This window comes from Mesoplodon densirostris, chromosome 7, assembly GCF_025265405.1.
Source record: "Mesoplodon densirostris isolate mMesDen1 chromosome 7, mMesDen1 primary haplotype, whole genome shotgun sequence".
NCBI classification, from domain to species: Eukaryota; Metazoa; Chordata; class Mammalia; order Artiodactyla; family Ziphiidae; genus Mesoplodon; species Mesoplodon densirostris.
The window spans coordinates 19,576,996-19,595,958 of NC_082667.1; positions in this window are offsets into that span (position 1 = coordinate 19,576,996).

Genomic DNA, 18,963 nt, shown 5'->3' on the forward strand with positions numbered 1-18,963 from the left:
TTCCTCCAGCACCGGTTTTCTTTCTCAAGATTGCTTTGGCCATTCGGGGTCTTTTGTGTTTCCATACAAATTGTGAAATTTTTTGTTCTAGTTCTGTGACAAATGCCATTGGTAGTTTCATAGGGATTGCATTGAATCTGTAGATTGCTTTGGGTAGTATAGTCATTTTCACAATGTTGATTCTATGGTACTTTGGATTTTAAAACAAACAAATAATAAGATTTTTTTCCCTGAAGGTAGTGGAAAACCTCCAAAGGTTTAGAGCATAAGAGTAAAATGATCAAGTGTAGTTTTAGAAAACCTTACTGGATGCTTTCAGTAAAATGGCCATATCAATGTTAGAATGGAAGCAGTCAGACTCCATTAAGATAATTATCTAGGGGAAAATAAGAGGACTTTAATAAAGAAGCATTCACAGACATATAGTCATATGATATGCTATTCAAAGGACGTGGTGTTTTTAGGGGAGCATGTAGAGAAATCATGTAAAGCAGAAATGAAGGGCAATAAGTACACATATTCTACTTCTTAGTATTTAGAGTGGAAGAAAGAGAGAAAGGCAAGGAATAGAGAAAAGAGAGAAAAGGAAGGAAGAGAGAAAGAGAGAAAAAGAAAGAGAGAAAAGCAAGGAAGAGAGAAAAGGAAATCGTGTAAAACAGAAATGAAGGGCAATAAGTACACATATTCTACTTCTAAGTATTGAGTGGAAGAAAGAGAGAAAAGCAAGGAAGAGAGGAAGAGAGAAAAGGAAGGAACGAAGGGAGGGAGAGAGGGAAGGAAGGAGGGAGGGAGAAAAGAGAAGGAAGGAAGAAAGAAACAAAGAAAGAGAGAGCATTCCCAGAGATATTACTAAGAGTTCAAGGCAATTAATCATCAAATAGTTGATGTGCTCCCACCATAAATATGATGGCATTTTGATTGCATCACAAGTTATCGCTGCAGGTTGGACTCATTCTCCAAACGAAGTAATAAAGTATTACCTTTTAGAGTTATATTCAGGCATGTTGCTGATGAAAAAAAAATCAGCGTAGCTATTAGATCTTCCTCTTGATACCTGTATGAGTTTTGGATAAACCTCTTAATCATCCTTTCTTTCCTGTGAAAGATGGATGAGAAAATGATTGAAGAACAGAGATGTACAGAATTTGATTGAGATGAAGTGGTTTTGCAGAGGTGATTACATACTCCAGAGGCACTTGGATAAATAATAATCACTGTTATTAACAGATTACCTCTATAGATACATACATACATCACAGTAACATAATACCACTAGTAATCACTGTTTACTCAGACACATGCTATGTTCTAGAAACCGACGAAATACTTCCCATAAAATTTCACAGAGAACTCCAGTCACACTTACCTGTTCTAGAATTGAAAGAACATCTTTTAAGTTATTTTTATACTAATGCAAAATGTATTTCATCATTGCAAGTATGTGACATGAGGTATCTCAGTAAGCATCATTCTGATGCCCTCTGATCCACTGCTTCACTAATTATAGGTCTGGCTGTCAGCATGTTCAATAATTTTGTAGTTAGACTAAGCAGCAGGATGTTAGACTGAGTCATGCATAAATACAACAGTGGACAGTATACTTGGTTAGGAATGTGAGGGAGTCATTCAGCATTGACAGAATGAATTGATGAGAGGCAGCTTCATTCTCTTCCATCTTCCAGCTCTTATCCCTCAATAAATCTCAGAGTTCAGTCGCTCTAGAGAATGCCCAACATGACTCTCTCTGGATTCAGAGAGGCCATACCATAACCTCTTAAGGAAATTAGCCCAGTTGAGATGTGGATCATTCACTCTACAAATATCTGTCAACGTGTAATGGTGATTGAGCGTCCCTGGCACAAAGCACTGACCAGGCACCATGAGGAATTCAAAGAGAACAAATAATAGTAACGTGGGGTAGAAAGCTTCCTTTCTCATGGGCTGCTTCCTCTGGGACTCATTCTTCTTGAATACATCATGTCACTAAGATAGCAGACATCAGTGTCTGAGTGAGCTCAGATGTGTATTTTTTTTTCTAACAAATGGAATTGGGGGTTTTATTTTATTTTAAAATTTTTTTTATTGGAGTATAATTGCTTTACAATGTTGTGTTAGCTTCTGCTGTACAATGAAGTGAATCAGCTATATGTATACATATATCCTCTCCGACTTGGACCTCCCTCCCATCCCCCCATCCCACCCATCTAGTTGTCACAGAGCACCGAGCTGAGCTCCCTGTGCTATACAGCAGGTTCTCACTAGCTAGCTATTTTACACATGGTACTGTATTTATGTCGAACCTCATCTCCCAATTCGTCCCACCCTCCCCTTCCCACCCTGTGTCTGTTCTCTACGTCTACGTCTCTATTCCTGCCCTACAAATAGGTTCATCTGTACCATTCTTCTAGATTCCACATATATGTGTTAGTATACAATATTTGTTTTTCTCTTTCTGGCTTACTTCACTCTGTATGACAGACTCTAGGTCCATACACATCTCTACAAATGACCCAATTTCGTTCCTTTTTATGGCTGAGTAATATTCCATTGTATATATGTACCACATCTTCTTTTATAAATGAAAGATTCTTCTCATAATGTTAATTAGGTTGAACTATACCAAAACGGCAACATCCATACATTTTTGCTGTATAAAAATTGCAAATATTTTTATGAGTCAACCTAATAGTATATTTTCTTTGTAGAAAAAGATAAAATATTTGAAAGAATTGATGATGGAGAAAATATTTAAAATTCTCTCATGCAGAGACTTCTATTATAATTATATTTGCATATTTCATCCCAGACTTTATTTTATGCATTTAATGCAGTTTTGATAATACTTTATTGGCAATGTTTTGTCTCAGTTATTTATTTCTCCTTGATTTCAAATTCTGGCTAACAGTTTTCCAGCTCTGAGAAATTGTGTGCATTACTAAGCTCATCTGTACAATAAGGCTGAATGGATCTAATTCATAGGACATTTATGGGACCTAAAAGAGGTAATACATGGAAAATGCTTAGGATATGCCTAGTACCTGGTTAGTTTTCAAAAAGAAATGTTAACTATTAGTATTAAAATGGAACAAATATGTATCTGTTATTACAAACTCTTAAAATCATATTTAATGACTACATGATATAATAACTCATTATATGAATGCCTCTGTTTATTATACTCTTATTGTAGGCCATCTAGTTTTTTTCCCCAAGTTTTCCTCAAATAGTACCCAGGTTACACTTTCTCATTTATTTAGAATAACAGTGAGACTTGTGCATTGTCCATAAAGGAGATATAGCTTGAAGAATGGCCCTAAGGAATTCCAATTATTTCTATTCCAAAAGGATGGGAAGAGTAAGACTTTTATAATTAGAAATTCCTGAATTCAAATTCTGTCTGCCCCTTACTGGCTGGGTGTCATTAAGACAATTGTTTAACCCTGTAAGCCACAAGAAACTTGTTCACTGTTGGTATTAGTAGTAAGCCCATGATAAAAGTGATTCTTATTATTAATGCCAGGGGGACATTATTAAGAGGCACTGTCTTCCATTTAGTGGTCTTTGTTTCTTTGTTTAAATGAAATGTATCAGTAGAACTAAGCTGCACCTCCTGCCTATATAGTAATGCTAATAGTTCTGATCAGGAAGGCTAACCAGCATGCATCTCAACTTTCACCAACACAAAGGGTCCTCAGTGACAGCTGGACACCCATGGTCTATTCTTTCTTGGGCTGCAGTGTTCGTGGTTGACTAATGTTTATCACTAAGTGGCAGGTGTCCAGGGCAGGGTGGCTGCAATGATCAGTGGTAGAAAAGTTCAACTGGGTTGTTTGCACTGTGTCCTCAGAGATGTGATATTTCTTAGTTATTGTTTGATGACTATCAAGTGCGTAGATCTTTTTTTTTTTTTTTTGCGGTACACGGGCCTCTCACTGTTGTGGCCTCTCCCATTGCAGAGCACAGGCTCCAGACGCGCAAGCTCAGCAGCCATGGCTCACGGGCCTAGCTGCTCGGTGGCATGTGGGATCTTCCCAGACCGGGGCACAAACCCGTGTCCCCTGCATCGGCAGGCAGACTCTCAACCACTGCACCACCAGGGAAGCCCGCATAGATCTTTTTGAGCTAAAATTATGTTCATTTGTCTAATTTAAAACAGCATTGCATCTTCATTATAAAGAAATTTGAAAGAGATAAGTAATAATAAAAAACAACAAAACAGAACATATAATTCCTTCCCTTACCCCAGAAATGAAGACTGTGAGATGTGGACACCTTCATGGTTAATTTTTCCGGATGGTGTTCATTTCTCTCTGTCCCTCACTTCTGCTCCCTACCTGCCTCCCTCTTTCTCATATCATACATACTCTTGATACGTTTGTTCGTCTCCCTGTATAATTCATATTATGCACATTCTTCTTACACTAGATTCTTACTTAACGATATATAGCAAACATCTTCTAAGCCAATTAAGTTGAATATTATCAATTAATTAGCCAATTAACTAAATGGTTCTGCATATACTTGCAGTATCATTTTTAATGGCTAAATACTATTTCTTTAAATACAGGGAGCAGAAAAGTTCCTATTATTGGACATTTAGCCTGTCCATGAAAACATTTTCTTTGGAATATCAACATTCAATTCTTATAATTAAATTTTGTTTCCAGTCATCTTATTAATTGCAAATATTTGTATCTACTAGCACAGTATTTATATTTCCAGGGATCACTTCTAAATGTATAATGTTTATTACATGGTTATTATTAGTTGTATTCCTAAAAATTAGAAGTATACAATTTCTTTCATTATCCCTTTTGATTTTGATGAAACATCTGTTGTTGTTTTAACATAATTTGCAGTCAATTCAGATGGTGGATGAATAAGGTATTAGTAGTTTACAAGAAATAGCTAAAAATCTATGATCCAAACATTGTAAGTTACATGTCAGGTGTACAACTGGGGATATTAGATGCTGTATTAAGAAAAGGCAACATTAAATCAACTGACTCCAAGCCAGGCTTCTTTGTAAAAATGCACCAATATTTTTTAATTATTATAGATTTAACAGTCTGAACTACACTTATGTTTGAATAGAAGATTGCTTGAGCAATGATCCTGTGAAAGCTGGCCTTTACATTACCTGGGATTAATGGTCAGTTCCTTGGTTAATGTCCTGAGTTTTCTGGACCAAAGAAAAAGTCATCTGTACTCTTACTCACCAGTTATTAACTGGAGTAATGATGGATTTGGTGAAAGCATCATTGCTGCTGTGACAATAATTGGCACTTTTAGGAGCTATCTTGCTTATTTTATTTTTCTTGATTGTTTACAAGTGGCCATTTGAAATAATTGCTTATTTTTAGCTCTATAATTATCAAATGTCATTTATTAGGACATAGACATAAAAACCTACACATTTAAATTCTAGTGTACAGAAAGCAAATAAGAAACTATGCAAACTCTATACTGACTGGATCTAGGATGTAATTATTCTTTGTATGTGTGGATTCCAAAAATATTTTCTGAGGCAGTATTAAATCCTAACAGAAATATGGGATTTTATGTCCGGCATATGTGTACTTGTACAAGAGATGGTTGTATAACTAATTTCCAAGACGTATGTATGTGAGATTGTTTTTGTAGGGAACCAGATTGTAACACATAGCTTGGAAATAACATGAATCCTTTAAATAGTTTCCTATGTTTTTGTTATTTTAAATCCAAAAGAGATAAAAAAAGAAGTTGGTTTCTTATCTAGACTCTTCTGCTAATCAAGCTCTCTAGCAAAGTTTCAGTAGTATTGGAGACAATCTCCATTTTATGAATAGTCTCCTTCGGGACTTAACTTGAAGCACAGTGCAGTTTTTTCTCATATCTCATTTTCCTCTCTGACCTATTTAAATTATTACTTGTGTAGATTTTGGGAAAAATAAGGAAAAAATTACTGCCCTCTTTAAAATCACTGTTTAATTTTATTTTTCCTTTTCTTTTTCTCCTCAAATTATGAACTTGGTGATGAAGCGTGGTTCTTAAGCCAAATTTTAACCCTAAAGATAATCCTACTCCTTCAGTATCCTATAAACTGTTTTCATTCTCCCAAAGGGGCCACTTAGTGGCTGTTTATTAAGAAACTGGTTTAGGTAGTAGGTGTTATCAGTGACTATGGAATAGACAAATGACAACTACCATTATTTATTGATAGTGTGATAAATGCCAAACATCATATTAGGCATTTTACATATAATCTTCTTCAATTTTTACTGAAAGCCCCCCAGGAGATAGGCATTATTATCCAATTTTTAGATTAAAAAAACAAAAATCAGAATTATTTAACTATTTGCTTTAGGCTCAGGCCTTGGTCAGCTCATTACTTTTTTTTTTTGGCCACGTGGCAAGTGGGATCTTAGTCCCCCCACCAGAAACCGAACCCATGCCCCCTACAGTGGAAGCTTGGAAGCTCAGTGTCTTAATCACTGGACCGCTAGGGATTTTTTACTAACTAGATGAGCTTGATCAAATTACTTCTCTGGGCCTCGAATTATTTGTTGTCGAAGGATAATAGAATATACATATCATAGGGTTTCTAGAGAGATGAAATAATGTTTCTAAAGGATACATAATAATAACTAAGTGTTTGGTATTAATACCCCAAATCACACTTCTCCTTAGTTTCTGGGAGTGTACCACAAACAAACTCATTTTATCAGAGAACTCATTAATTCATCATGGAAGCTCTATAAAGGAAAATTTGAAGACAGTGTACTATGAGTATTCTGGGACATAATAAGATGCATGTAGGCATGGTGATTTAAATTCATAGGGATTTTCAATAATTGATGAATTAAATATAATTATAGATTGTGAGAGTAATGAAGGTAAATTTGGTTATATAAATGATCGTTTTCTTCTATATTCTTTTCTTATGTAATTATTTTTTTCCTTTTAGATAATGAAACAATGCTCTCAGTTTCTTTGTTTTCTTAGTATGCCTCACACAGTACTAGGATATTAAGTGCCTATTATATAATTATGATAAAGTGCCTTTAAAGGGTGTCTCTGGACCACAGATACCCTGTATGCAGAGAAGATTAACATAGACCTGAGACTGCTGTCCTTAGAAAGGCTTGTTTGTGAAGTTGACTCTTCACTGGTGCCTAAACTTGGAATTTGGGAGAATTCCTACCATTCTCAGAATTGAGAATGGCTCATTGCAGCTAACTGAACAAACAATATGGTTTGTGCTGAACACCTGCTTTCTTTTTATGAGTCTGGAATTTTGGTACATGCCAGGCAGAAGGTGCCTAAGTAGTCAGCCCCCAATAAAAATCCCAGGCACTGAGGCTCTAGTGAGCTTTCCTGATAGATGGCATTTCACATGTGTTGTCAAAAGTCATTGCTAGAGGAATTAAACACATACAGTGTGAACCCACTGGGAGAGGACTCTTGGAAGCTTGTCTTTCATTCCTTCTCAATTTGGCTCCGTGTGCCTTTTGCCTTTGCTGATTTTTTTTGTGGTATTTTTGTGTGTGTTTCTTTTTTTTTTTGCGGTACATGGGCCTCTCACTGTTGTGGCCTCTCCTGTTGTGGAGCACAGGCTCCGGACATGCAGGCTCAGCGGCCATGGCTCATGGGCCCAGCCGCTCCGTGGCATGTGGGATCTTCCCGGACCGGGGCACGAACCCATGTGCCCTGCATCGGAAGGCTGACTCTCAACCACTGTGCCACCAGGGAAGCCCACCTTTGCTGATTTTCCTTTGTAACTTTTTACTGTAATAAATGACAGCCATGAGTATGACTATATGCTGAGTCCTCTTAGTCTTCTTAGCAAATCACTGAACCTGGCAGTGGTCTTATGATCCCTGAGACACCCTAGATAAAGAATCATCAAGATGTCTGAATCTGCACACCCACACCACCTCTAGGAAATGGTAAACCTTCAGGTCATTATAAAAAGAGGATAGGATTGGAGTGAGGTGAGGTGGAGGGAGTGGGGTGTGATATAAAAGTGAGAGAACATAAGCTATGAGATAGAGAGGATAATTGGAGATAGAAGGAAGGAGAAGGTTATTAGTGCCTTTGAATAATTAAATAATTATCTCTTCTTCCTCTAATTTGTTTCAGAGTCAATTGAGAAATAAGGCAAAGGCAGAATGTGGAAGCCAGATTACTATCTTTATTACTTATAAAAACTGTGTATTACTTTATAAAGGCATAATTATTTAACTCCCAATGGGTTTGCTATTAGAATTAGAAAATTTTACCTATCCTAAGGGGTTACATATGGCTTGTTCTGTCATGTCCTTCAGTTACTCTTACGAGTTCTTTACTAACACAAGGAAACACCAGTAATGGAGAAAAATATCAGTTAATATTAGAGACTGTGGCAAATAGGAGGACTGATGATTATTTCACATGCTCTCCATTACTAAGCAAGATATAAGAGAAGTAGAGTCCAGTGATGTGGAAGGTTTTTTGTTTGTTTGTTTTGTTTTTTAAATATCTTTATTGGAGTATAATTGCTTGACATTGTTGTGTTAGTCTCTGCTGTATAACAAAGTGAATCAGCTATACATATACATATAGCCCCATATCCTCTCCTTTTTTTTTTAACACCTTTGTTTGAGTATAATTGCTTTAAAATGGTGTGTTAGTTTCTGCTGTATAACTAAGTGAATCAGCAATATGTATACATATATCTCCATATCCTCTCCTTCTTGCATCTCCCTCCTACCCTCCTATACTACCCCTCTAGGTGGACACAGAGCACCGAGCTGAACTCCCTGTGCTATGCGGCTGCTTCTCACTAACATCTATATTACATTTGGTAATATATATAAGTCCATGCCACTCTCTCACTTCGTCCCAGCTTGCCCTTCCCCCTTCCCGTGTCCTCAAGTGCATTCTCTATATCTGCGTCTTTATTCCTATCTTGCCCTGAGGTTCTTCAGATTTTTTTTTTAAGATTCCATATATATGTGTTAACATACGGTATTTGTTTTTCTCTTTCTGACTTACTTCACTCTGTATGACAGAGTCTAGGTTCATCCACCTCACTACAAATAACTAAGTTTTGTTTCTTTTTATGGCCGAGTAATATTCCATTCTATATATGTGCCACATCTTTATCCATTCATCTGTCGATGGACACTTAAGTTGATTCCATGTTCTGGCTATTGTAAATACAGCTGCAATGAACATTGTGGTACATGACTCTTTGTCAATTATGATTTTCTCAGGGTATACGCCCAGTGGTGGGATTGCTGGGTCATATGGCAGTTCTATTTTTAGTTTTTTAAGGGACCTCCATACTGATCTCCATAGTGGCTGTTTCAATTTACATTCCCACCAACAGTGCAAGAGGGTTCACTTTTCTCCACACCCTCTCCAGCATTTATTGTTTGTACATTTTTTTTGATGATGGCCGTTCTGACTGCTGTGAGGTGATACCTCATTGTAGTTTTGATTTGCATTTCTCTAATGATTAGTGATGTTGAGCATCCTTTCATGTGTTTGTTGGACATCTGTATATCTTCTTTGGAGAAATGTCTATTTAGGTCTTCTGCCTATTTTTGGATTGAGTTGTTTGTGTTTTTGATGTTGAGCTGCATGAGCTGCATGTGTATTTTGGACTTCAATCCTTTGTCAGTTGCTTCATTTGCAAATATTTTGTCCTATTCTGAGGGTTGTCTTTTCGTCTTGTTTATGGTTTCCTTTCCTGTGCAAAAGCTTTTAAGTTTCATTAGGACCCATTTGTTTTTTGGGGGTTTTTTTTGTTTGTTTTTTTCTCCATTCCTCTTGGAGGTGGGTCAAAAAGGAACTTGCTGTGATTTATGTCATAGGATGTTCTGCCTATGTTTTCCTCTCAGAGTTTGATGGTGTCTGGCCTTACATTTAGGTCTTTAATCCATGTTGAGTTTATTTTTCTGTATGGTGTTAGGGAGTTCTCTAATTTCATTCTTTTACATGTAGCTGTTCAGTTTTCCCAGCACCACTTACTCCATTGTATATTCTTGCCTCCTTTATCAAAGATAAGGTGACCAAATGTGTGTGGGTTTATCTCTGGGTTTGTATCCTGTTCCATTGATCTATATTTCTGTTTTTGTGCCAGTACCATACTGTCTTGATTACTGTAACTCTGTAGTTTAGTCTGTAGTCCAGGATCCTGATTCCTCCAGCACTGTTTTTCTTTCTCAAGATGGTTTGGCTATTCGGGGTCTTTTGTGCTTCCATAAAAATTGTGAATTCTTTTGTTCTAGTTCTGTGACAAATGCCATTGGTAGTTTGATAGGGATTGCATTGAATCTGTAGATTGCTTTGTATAGTATAGACATTTTCACAGTGTTGATTCTTCCAATGCAAGAACATGGTATATCTCTCCATCTATTTATATCATCTTAATTTCTTTCATCAGTGTCTTATACTTTTCTGCATACAGGTCCTTTGTCTTCTTAGGTAGGTTTACTCCTAGGTATTTTATTCTTTTTGTTGCAATTGTAAATGGGAGTGTTTCCTAAATTTCTCTTTCAGATTGTTCATCATTTGCATATAGGAATGCCAGAGATTTCTGTGCATTAATTTTTGTGTGTGTGTGGTAAGCAGGCCTCTCACTGCTGTGGCCTCTCCTGTTGTGGAGCACAGGCTCTGGATGCACAGGCTCAGCAGCCATGGCTCATGGGCACATCCGCTCCACGGCATGTGGGATTTTCCCAGACTGGGGCTCGAACCCACATCCCATGCATTGGCAGGCGGACTCTCAACCACTGCACCACCAGGGAAGCCCAGTGCATTAATTTTGTATCCTGCTACTTTGCCAGATTCATTGATTAGCTCTAGTAGTTTTCTGGTAGCATCTGTAGGATTCTCTATGTATAGTATCATGTCACTGCAAACAGTGACAGTTTGACTTCTTTTCTGATTTGGATTCCTTTTACTTCTTTTTCTTCTCTGATTGCTGTGGCTAAAACTTCCAAAACTATTTTGAATAATAGTGGTGAGAGTGGGAAAACTTGTCTTGTTCCTGATCTTAGTGGAAATTGTTTCAGGTTTTCACCATTGAGAATGTTGTTCGCTGTGGGCTTGTCATATATGGCCTTTATTATGTTGAGGTAAGTTCCCTCTATGCCTACTTTCTGAAGAGTTTTATCATAAATGGATGGTAAATTTTGTCAAAAGCTTTTCCTGCATCTATTGAGATGATCATATGGGTTTTATCATTCAGTTTGTTAATATGGTATATCACATTGATTAATTTGCATATATTGAAGAATCCTTGCATTCCTGGGATAAACCCCACTTGATCATGGTGTAAGATGCTTTTAATATGCTGCTGGATTCTGCTTGCTAGTAATTTGTTGAGGTTTTTTGCATCTATGTTCATCAGTGATATTGGCCTGTAGTTTTCTTTCTTTGTGACATCTTTGTCTTGTTTTGGTGTCAGGGTGATGGTGGCCTCATAGAATGAGTTTGGGAGTGTTCCTCCCTCTGCTATATTTTGGAAGAGTTTGAGAAAGATAAGTGTTAGCTCTTCTCTAAAATTTTGTTAGAATTCTCCTGTGAAGCCATCTGGTCCTGAGGTTTGTTTTTTGGAAGATTTTTAATCACTGTTTCAATTTCAGTGCTTGTGATTGTTCTGTTTATGTTTTCTATTTCTTCCTGGTTCAGCCTCAGAAGGTTGTGCTTTTCTATGAATTTATCCATTTTTTCACGTTGTCCAATTTATTGGCATATAGTTGCTTGTAGTGATTCTCATGATCCTTTGTATTTCTGCAGTGTCAGTTATTACTTCTCCTTTTTCATTTCTAATTCTTTTGACTTGCGTCTTCTCTCTTTTTTTCTTGATGAATCTGGCTAATGATTTAGCAATTTTGTTTATCTTCTCAAAGAACCTGCTTTTAGTTTTATTGATCCTTGCTATTGTTTCCTTCATTTCTTTTTCATTTATTTCTTATCAGATCTTTATGATTTCTTTCATTCTGGTAACTTTGGGGTTTTTTTTTTTTTTGTTGTTCTTCTTTCTCTAATTGCCTTAGGTGTAAAGTTAGGTTGTTTATTTGAGATGTTTCTTGTTCCTTGTGTTAGGATAGTATTGCTATAAACTTCCCTCTTAGAACTGCTTTTGCTGCATCCCATAGGTTTGGGGCCATTGTGTTTTCATTGTCATTTGTTTTTAGGTATTTTTTGATATCCTCTTTCATTTCTTCAGTGATCTCTTGGTTATTTACTGTTGCATTGTTTAACCTCCATGTGTTTGTATATTTTTACACTTTTTTTTCCTGTAATTGATATCTAGTCTAATAACATTGTGGTCAGAAAAGATACTTGATAAAATTTCAATTTTCTTAAATTTACCAAGGCTTGATTTGTGACCCAGGATATGATCTATCCTAGGGAATATTCCATAAGCACTTGAGATGAAAGTGTACTCTGTTGTTTTTGGATGGAATGTCCTATAAATATCAATTAAGTCCGTCTTATTTGATGTGTCATTTAAAGCTTGTGTTTCCTAATTTATTTTCATTTTGGATGATCTGTCCATTGGTGAAAGTGGGGTGTTAAAGTCCCCTACTATGATTGTATTACTGTCAATTTCCTCTTTTATGGCTGTTAGCATTTTCCTTATGTATTGAGGTGCTCCTATGTTGGGTGCATAAATATTTATAATTGTTATATCTTCTTCTTGGATTGATCCCTTGATCATTATGTAGTGTCCTTCTTTGTCTCTTGTAATAGTCTTTATTTTAAAATCTATTTTGTCTGATATGAGAATTGCTACTCCAGCTTTCTTTTGATTTCCATTTGCATGAAATATATCCCCTCACTTTCAGTCTGTATGTGTCCCTAGGTCTGACGTGGGTCTCTTGTAGACAGCATATATACGGGTCTTGTTTTTGTATCCATTCAGTCAGTCTTTGTCTTTTGGTTGGAGCATTTAATCCATTTACACTTAAGGTAATTATCAATATGTATGTTCCCCTTACCATTTTCTTAATTGTTTTGGGTTTGTTATTGTAGGTCTTTTCCTTGTCTTGTTTTTACTGCCTAGAGAAGTTCCTTCAACATTTGTTTTAAAGCTGGTTTGGTGGTGCTGAATTCTCTTAGCTTTTGCTTGTTTGTAAAGGTTTTAATTTCTCTGTCGAATCTGAATGAGATCCTTGCTGGGTAGAGTAATCTTGGTTGTAAGTTTTTCCCTTTCATCACTTTAAATATGTCCTGCCACACCCTTCTGGCTTGCAGAGTTCCTGCTGAAAGATCAGCTGTTAACCTTATGGGAATTTCCTTGTGTGTTATTTGTTGCTTTTCCCTTGCTGCTTTTAATATTTTTTTGTATTTAATTTTTGATAGTTTGATTAATATGTGTCTTGGCATGTTTCTCCTTGGATTTATCCTGTATGGGACTCTGCACTTACTGGACTTGATTGATATTTCCTTTCCTGTATTAGGGAAGTTTTCAACTATAATCTCTTCAAATATTTTCTCAGTCCCTTTCTTTATCTCTTCTTCTTCAGGGACCTCTATAATTCGAATATTGGCACTTTTAATGTTGTCCCAGAGGCCTCTGAGACTGTCCTCAAATCTTTTCATTCTTTTTTCTTTATTCTGCTGTGCTGTAGTTATTTCCACTATTTTATCTTCCAGGTCACTTATCCGTTCTTCTGCCTCAGTTATTCTTCTATTGGTTCCTTCTAGAGAATTTTTAATTTCATTTATTGTGTTGTTTACCATTGTTTGTTTGCTCTTTAATTCTTCTAGGTCCTTGTTAAATGTTTCTTGTATTTTCTCCATTGTATTTCCAAGATTTTGGATCATCTTTACTATCATTAATCTGAATTCTATTTCAGGTAGACTACCTATTTCCTCTTTGTTTGTTTGGTCTGGTGGATTTTTACCTTGCTCTTTCATCTCTTGTGTATTTCTCTGTCTTGTCATTTTGCTTAACTTACTGTGTTTGGGGTTTACTTTTCACAGGCTGCAGGTTCGTAGTTTCCATTGTTTTTGGTGTCTGCCCTCAGTGGATAATGTTGGTTCAGTGGGTTGTGTAGTGTTCCTGGTTGGGGGGGACTGGTGCCCATGTTCTTGTGGATGAGGCTGGATCTTGTTTTTCTGGTGGGCAGGACCAAGTACAGTGGTGTGTTTTTGGGGTGTGTGTGGCCTTATTATGATTTTAAGGAACCTCTCTGCTAATGGGTGGTGTTGTGTTCCTGGCTCATGAATTGTTTTGCATGGTTGCCAGCACTGGAGCTTGGTGGTTCTGAGTGGAGCTGTGTCTTAGCATTGAGATGGGGATCTCTGGGAGAGCTCTCGCCAACTGATATTACATGTGGGCGGGAGGTCTTTGGTGGTCTAGTGTCCTGAATTTGGCTCTTCCACCTCAGAAGCTCAGGTTTGACATCCAGCTGGAGGACAAAGACACTGTCAGCCACAAGGGTCAGAAGAAAAGGGAGAAAAAAAGAATGAAAAATAAGATAAGATAAGATAAATAAAATAAAATTGTTTTTAAAATAAAAAAACATTAAAAACATATTATTAAAAATAAAAAATATAAAAGTAAAAAAGAAGAGAGCGGCCAAACCAATAAACAAATCAACCAATGATAACAAGCTCTAAAAACTATACTAAGATAAACATAAAAATCAGAAACTAGTCAGTCACATACGGCAAACCCCAGTCTACAGTTGCTTCCAAAGTCCACTGCCTCAATTTTGGGGTGATTTGTTGTCTATTCATGTATTCCACAGATGCAGGGCACCTCACGTTGATTGTGGAGTTTTAATCTGCTCCTGAGTCTGCTGGGAGAGATTTCCCTTTCTCCTCTTTGTTCCCACAGCTCCTGGGCTTCAGCTTTGGTTTTGGCCCTGACTCTGCATGTAGGTTGCCCTCTGGTGGCTGTTGTTCACCCAGACAGGAGAGGCTTAAAAGAGTGGCTGATTCGGGGGCTCTGGCTCACTCAGGATGGGCAGAAGGAGGGGTACAGAATGCGGGGTGAGCCTGCAGTGGCAGAGGCCAGCATGACATTGCAGTGGCCTGAGGCATGCTGTGCGTTCTCCCCGGGAAGTTGTCCCTGGATCACAGGACCCTGGCAGTGGCTGTCTGCACAGGCTCCTGGGGGAGGTGTGGATAGTGACCTATGCTTGCACACAGGCTTCTTGGTGGCTGCAGCAGCAGCCTTAGTGTTTCATGCCCATCTCTGGTGCCTGCACTGATGGCTGCCACTCACGCCCCTCTCTGAAGCTCTGCCTTCTGTCGGCAGATAGGGAAGGAATCCCCTCTCCTTGGGGCCCCTGGAACAATAGTCTCTTGCCTCTTAGGCAGTTCCAGACTTTTTCCCGGACTCCCTCCCAGCTAGCTGTGCACACTAGCCCCCTTCAGGCTGTGTTCATGCAGCCATCCCAGTCCTCTCCCTGGGATCCGCCCGAAGCCTGAGCCTCAGCTCCCAGCCCCCACCCTCCCCGGTGGGTGAGCAGACAAGCCTCTCAGGAAGGTGAGTGCTGGTCGGCACCAATCCTCTGTGCAGGAATCTCTCCACTTTGCCCTCTGCACCCCTGTTGCTGGGCTCTCCTCCGTGGCTCTGAAACTTTCCCCCTCCGCCACCTGCCGTCTCCGCCCGTGAAGGGGCTTCCTAGTGTGTGGAAACTTTTCCTCCTTCACAGCTCCCTCCACTGGTGCAGGTCCCATCCCTATTCTTTTCTCTCTGTTTTTCCTTTTTTCTTTTGCCCTACCCAGGTTCATGGGGATTCTCTTGCCTTTTGGGATGTCTGACGTCTTCTGCCAGCGTTCAGTAGGTGTTCTGTAGGAGTGTTCCACATGTAGATGTACTTTTGATGTATTTGTAGGGAGGAAGGTGATCTCCACATCTTACTCCTTCGCCATCTTTCGGTGTGAAAGGTTTAACGTTAGGAATTCACACCTGGTAAAGTCTCCTCTGTAAGATCAGACATATTTTCAAAATAATTTGTTTCACAAGGAGGCTCCAAGTGACTTCCAAGCCAAAGTCAGATGTTCAGAGACAAATCTGTTAAAAAATTAGAATATTAAAGAAAGGATTTTGTTATAGGTAGATCTTATGTATGTTTCTGAAATATATGGAGTATTTTGATGTTATCCTGCTCACCTGCTGCACTACAAGTATACTGTCAAACTTATTAGTGTGGTTACAGGTTCAGCTATTGTACTAGAAATTCCAAATAACAGCAAATTAAAATATAGTCTGTCTTTGATATCACATCATAGTCTAGGCTAGGCAGGGCTGGGTTCATGATGTTAGGAACCCAGGTATTTTCTGTCTTCTTCTGTCTTCCCTAGGGCATTGCCATCTATACATGATTGAAGATGGCCTATTGCTTCACACACATTTTTGCCAGCAAGAAGGAAGTATAAATTTCCTATATTTAGGAATATTGCCTGGAAGTTGCACATTTCATTTTCCTCACATCATTTATTGTGATCTTGGGCTCACGTCCATACATAGCTGCAAGAGAGGCTGGGATATGTCTTTTTCTTTTCTTTTTTTATATTCTGGAAAGCTATGTATCCCACTGAACAAATGGGATTTTATTTCTATCAAAGAAAATAAGTGTTATTGGGGGGCAACCAGTATTTATTTACACACTCCATCCCTTTAGCCATCTAAATATCTGAGTTCACCATCCGACTCCATTACCATTCTAACACATTCACCCACTCCTCTAATGAAAAATTCCAAACTCTATTCTGGGATATCTGATTTTATAGAGCCTTCTTCATATTTTTGAATGTGATTTAGATTTTGTCAATTAGATCTTGGGAGAAAGTGAGATACAGGTCCCACTGTCCATTTGGTGACTCTGTGGGTATAGAACATGCATTTTGCACTTGCAGTAGACACAACAGAGTTCTTGAGAATACATCAGTAGCTGCAGTTTACTGAATTGTGGCAGCTTCCTTGGCTATGGCTGTTTTATGATGGTGGAATCTTTCCAATATCAGCTGCTTCCAGTGTTGGCAGTAATTGTGCAGTTCAGAAGCTAGCAGCTATCATAGGAACTTCTCAAGTTCATGAGAAGCATTTGATAATTAAAGATTCAGAAAGGTCCTTGTAGTCCAGATTCTGTGTTCTGGCTTTAGGAGTAAATTCTTAAAGCATAAAGTGGTCTATTTCTTCCACTTTTCCAGTGATTCTGTGCACCATTTAACATGGTGCAATAACTCATTTCTGCTTAAACTAGCTAGTATGAATTTTGTTCTTGGCGACTGAACCCTTCAGACAACTTAGTAGAGCCATCTAATGAATAAGTCACCTCACTTATGTGTTCATTCATGTGAACAAAAGATGCAGTGCCCTCAAACAACTTATAGTCTAATAACTGATAGCTAATATTTACTGAGAATTTGCCATGCACCAGACATCTAAGAGTTTTTCCAATGCTAAGATATTTAATGCCAATAATCACCTATGTACTAGGAATAACTGTATCCTTGTTCTATACATGAGAAAACTGAATTTTTGAGACATTTAGAAAATCTGGGATATATAAAATGTGTGGTATACAGTCCAGTTAGCATTTGAAATCAGATAATCTGGCTTAACAGTTACAGCACTGGGAAGACATCTATTAAAAATCATCAATAAACATGTACTAAATTAGTTGCAATTCTGATAAGAATGCTGAAGGGGAAGTACATGATATCAGTACAATGTAGAAAAAGTCAAAAGATGGATCAAAACCATTGGGCATGTTGATGGGTGCCATTATAAGTTCTGTGGGGGGGTAATAATTTACATTTGTGTGTTTACAAAATCTGACTGCTGAGTAGAAAATGGTTTGAAGTGTGAACATGTGCAGATATTCAGAGACCAGTTAGCTGGATATAACCCAAGTAAATCTGGAATGGCCTGGATGTCAGCTATGGCCTTGGGAATGCAGAGAAATACAAAAATGTGACTGATATTTGGGAGGTAGATTGAAGAAAGAGTGATGATTGATTTAGTATTGGAAATGAGAGGGGAAAACTAGTGCAGGGTGATGTCCAGATTTCTGATTTGAGAAAGTAATTAGATGTCGATGCCATTAATTCCATACTCACGGACTATAGTTGCATCCTTTGGATATAGCAATGATAAAGTAATAGTAAAGAAGTAGAATCGTACTTAGAATTTTGTCACCAATTCCCTGCCAGAAAAACTGCATACTACATTTTTCTGAACAAACAGTGTTAGTGAGTTCCACAATATTGATCAAAAAAGACTGATCTCTATTTCCCTAGAGACTTATTAATCTTGTTTGGCCTTATTCCATACATCACCAGGGATCAAACCTTAATAGTAAACCTTTTTTTTTTTTTTTTTAACTTTTAACACCTTGTGAAGTTACTCTTTCATGGGGGCTGGGATTCAGATGCTTTGAACTACATTCCTTTTGTCTTAAAAATAGATTCTGAGGCCAAAGATAAAGTTAAGAGGCCTGCCACAAATCATAAAGAAATTGTAAACTCCTTTCAGTTAGAATATATAATTACTCTCGTCATTAAACTAAATATTTCAGATCAATAATAAGCAATTAAAATAAAGCTGACTTTTTATCATTTAAATTGAGGAAACATACTGTGTAAAAGGTGGCCTGTAATTTTTAAAAATTAAAGTTCTGAAACACTATATAGCAATGCTTTACCATATTTATTCACCAATAAGTCCCATGACTTAAAAGTGTTTGTTTATTGGAGAAACTTTTTTTTTATGTATTAACAGCTTAATTTTACTGTTCTATTATCAGTAGCACAGTAGTCCCCAGCAGAATGTTAATGAATACAATGATATTTTATTAACTATGGTAATATAATTTCAGCCAAACTAATAACTTAAACATTTTATGTAATGAATGCAGACTTACTTTGGGGCCTTTGTTCTTTAAAATACTGAAAATCAGGCATAATGCCTCAATGTGCATATATGGTTCATTTTGACATATTGAAAAATATAATTGAAATATT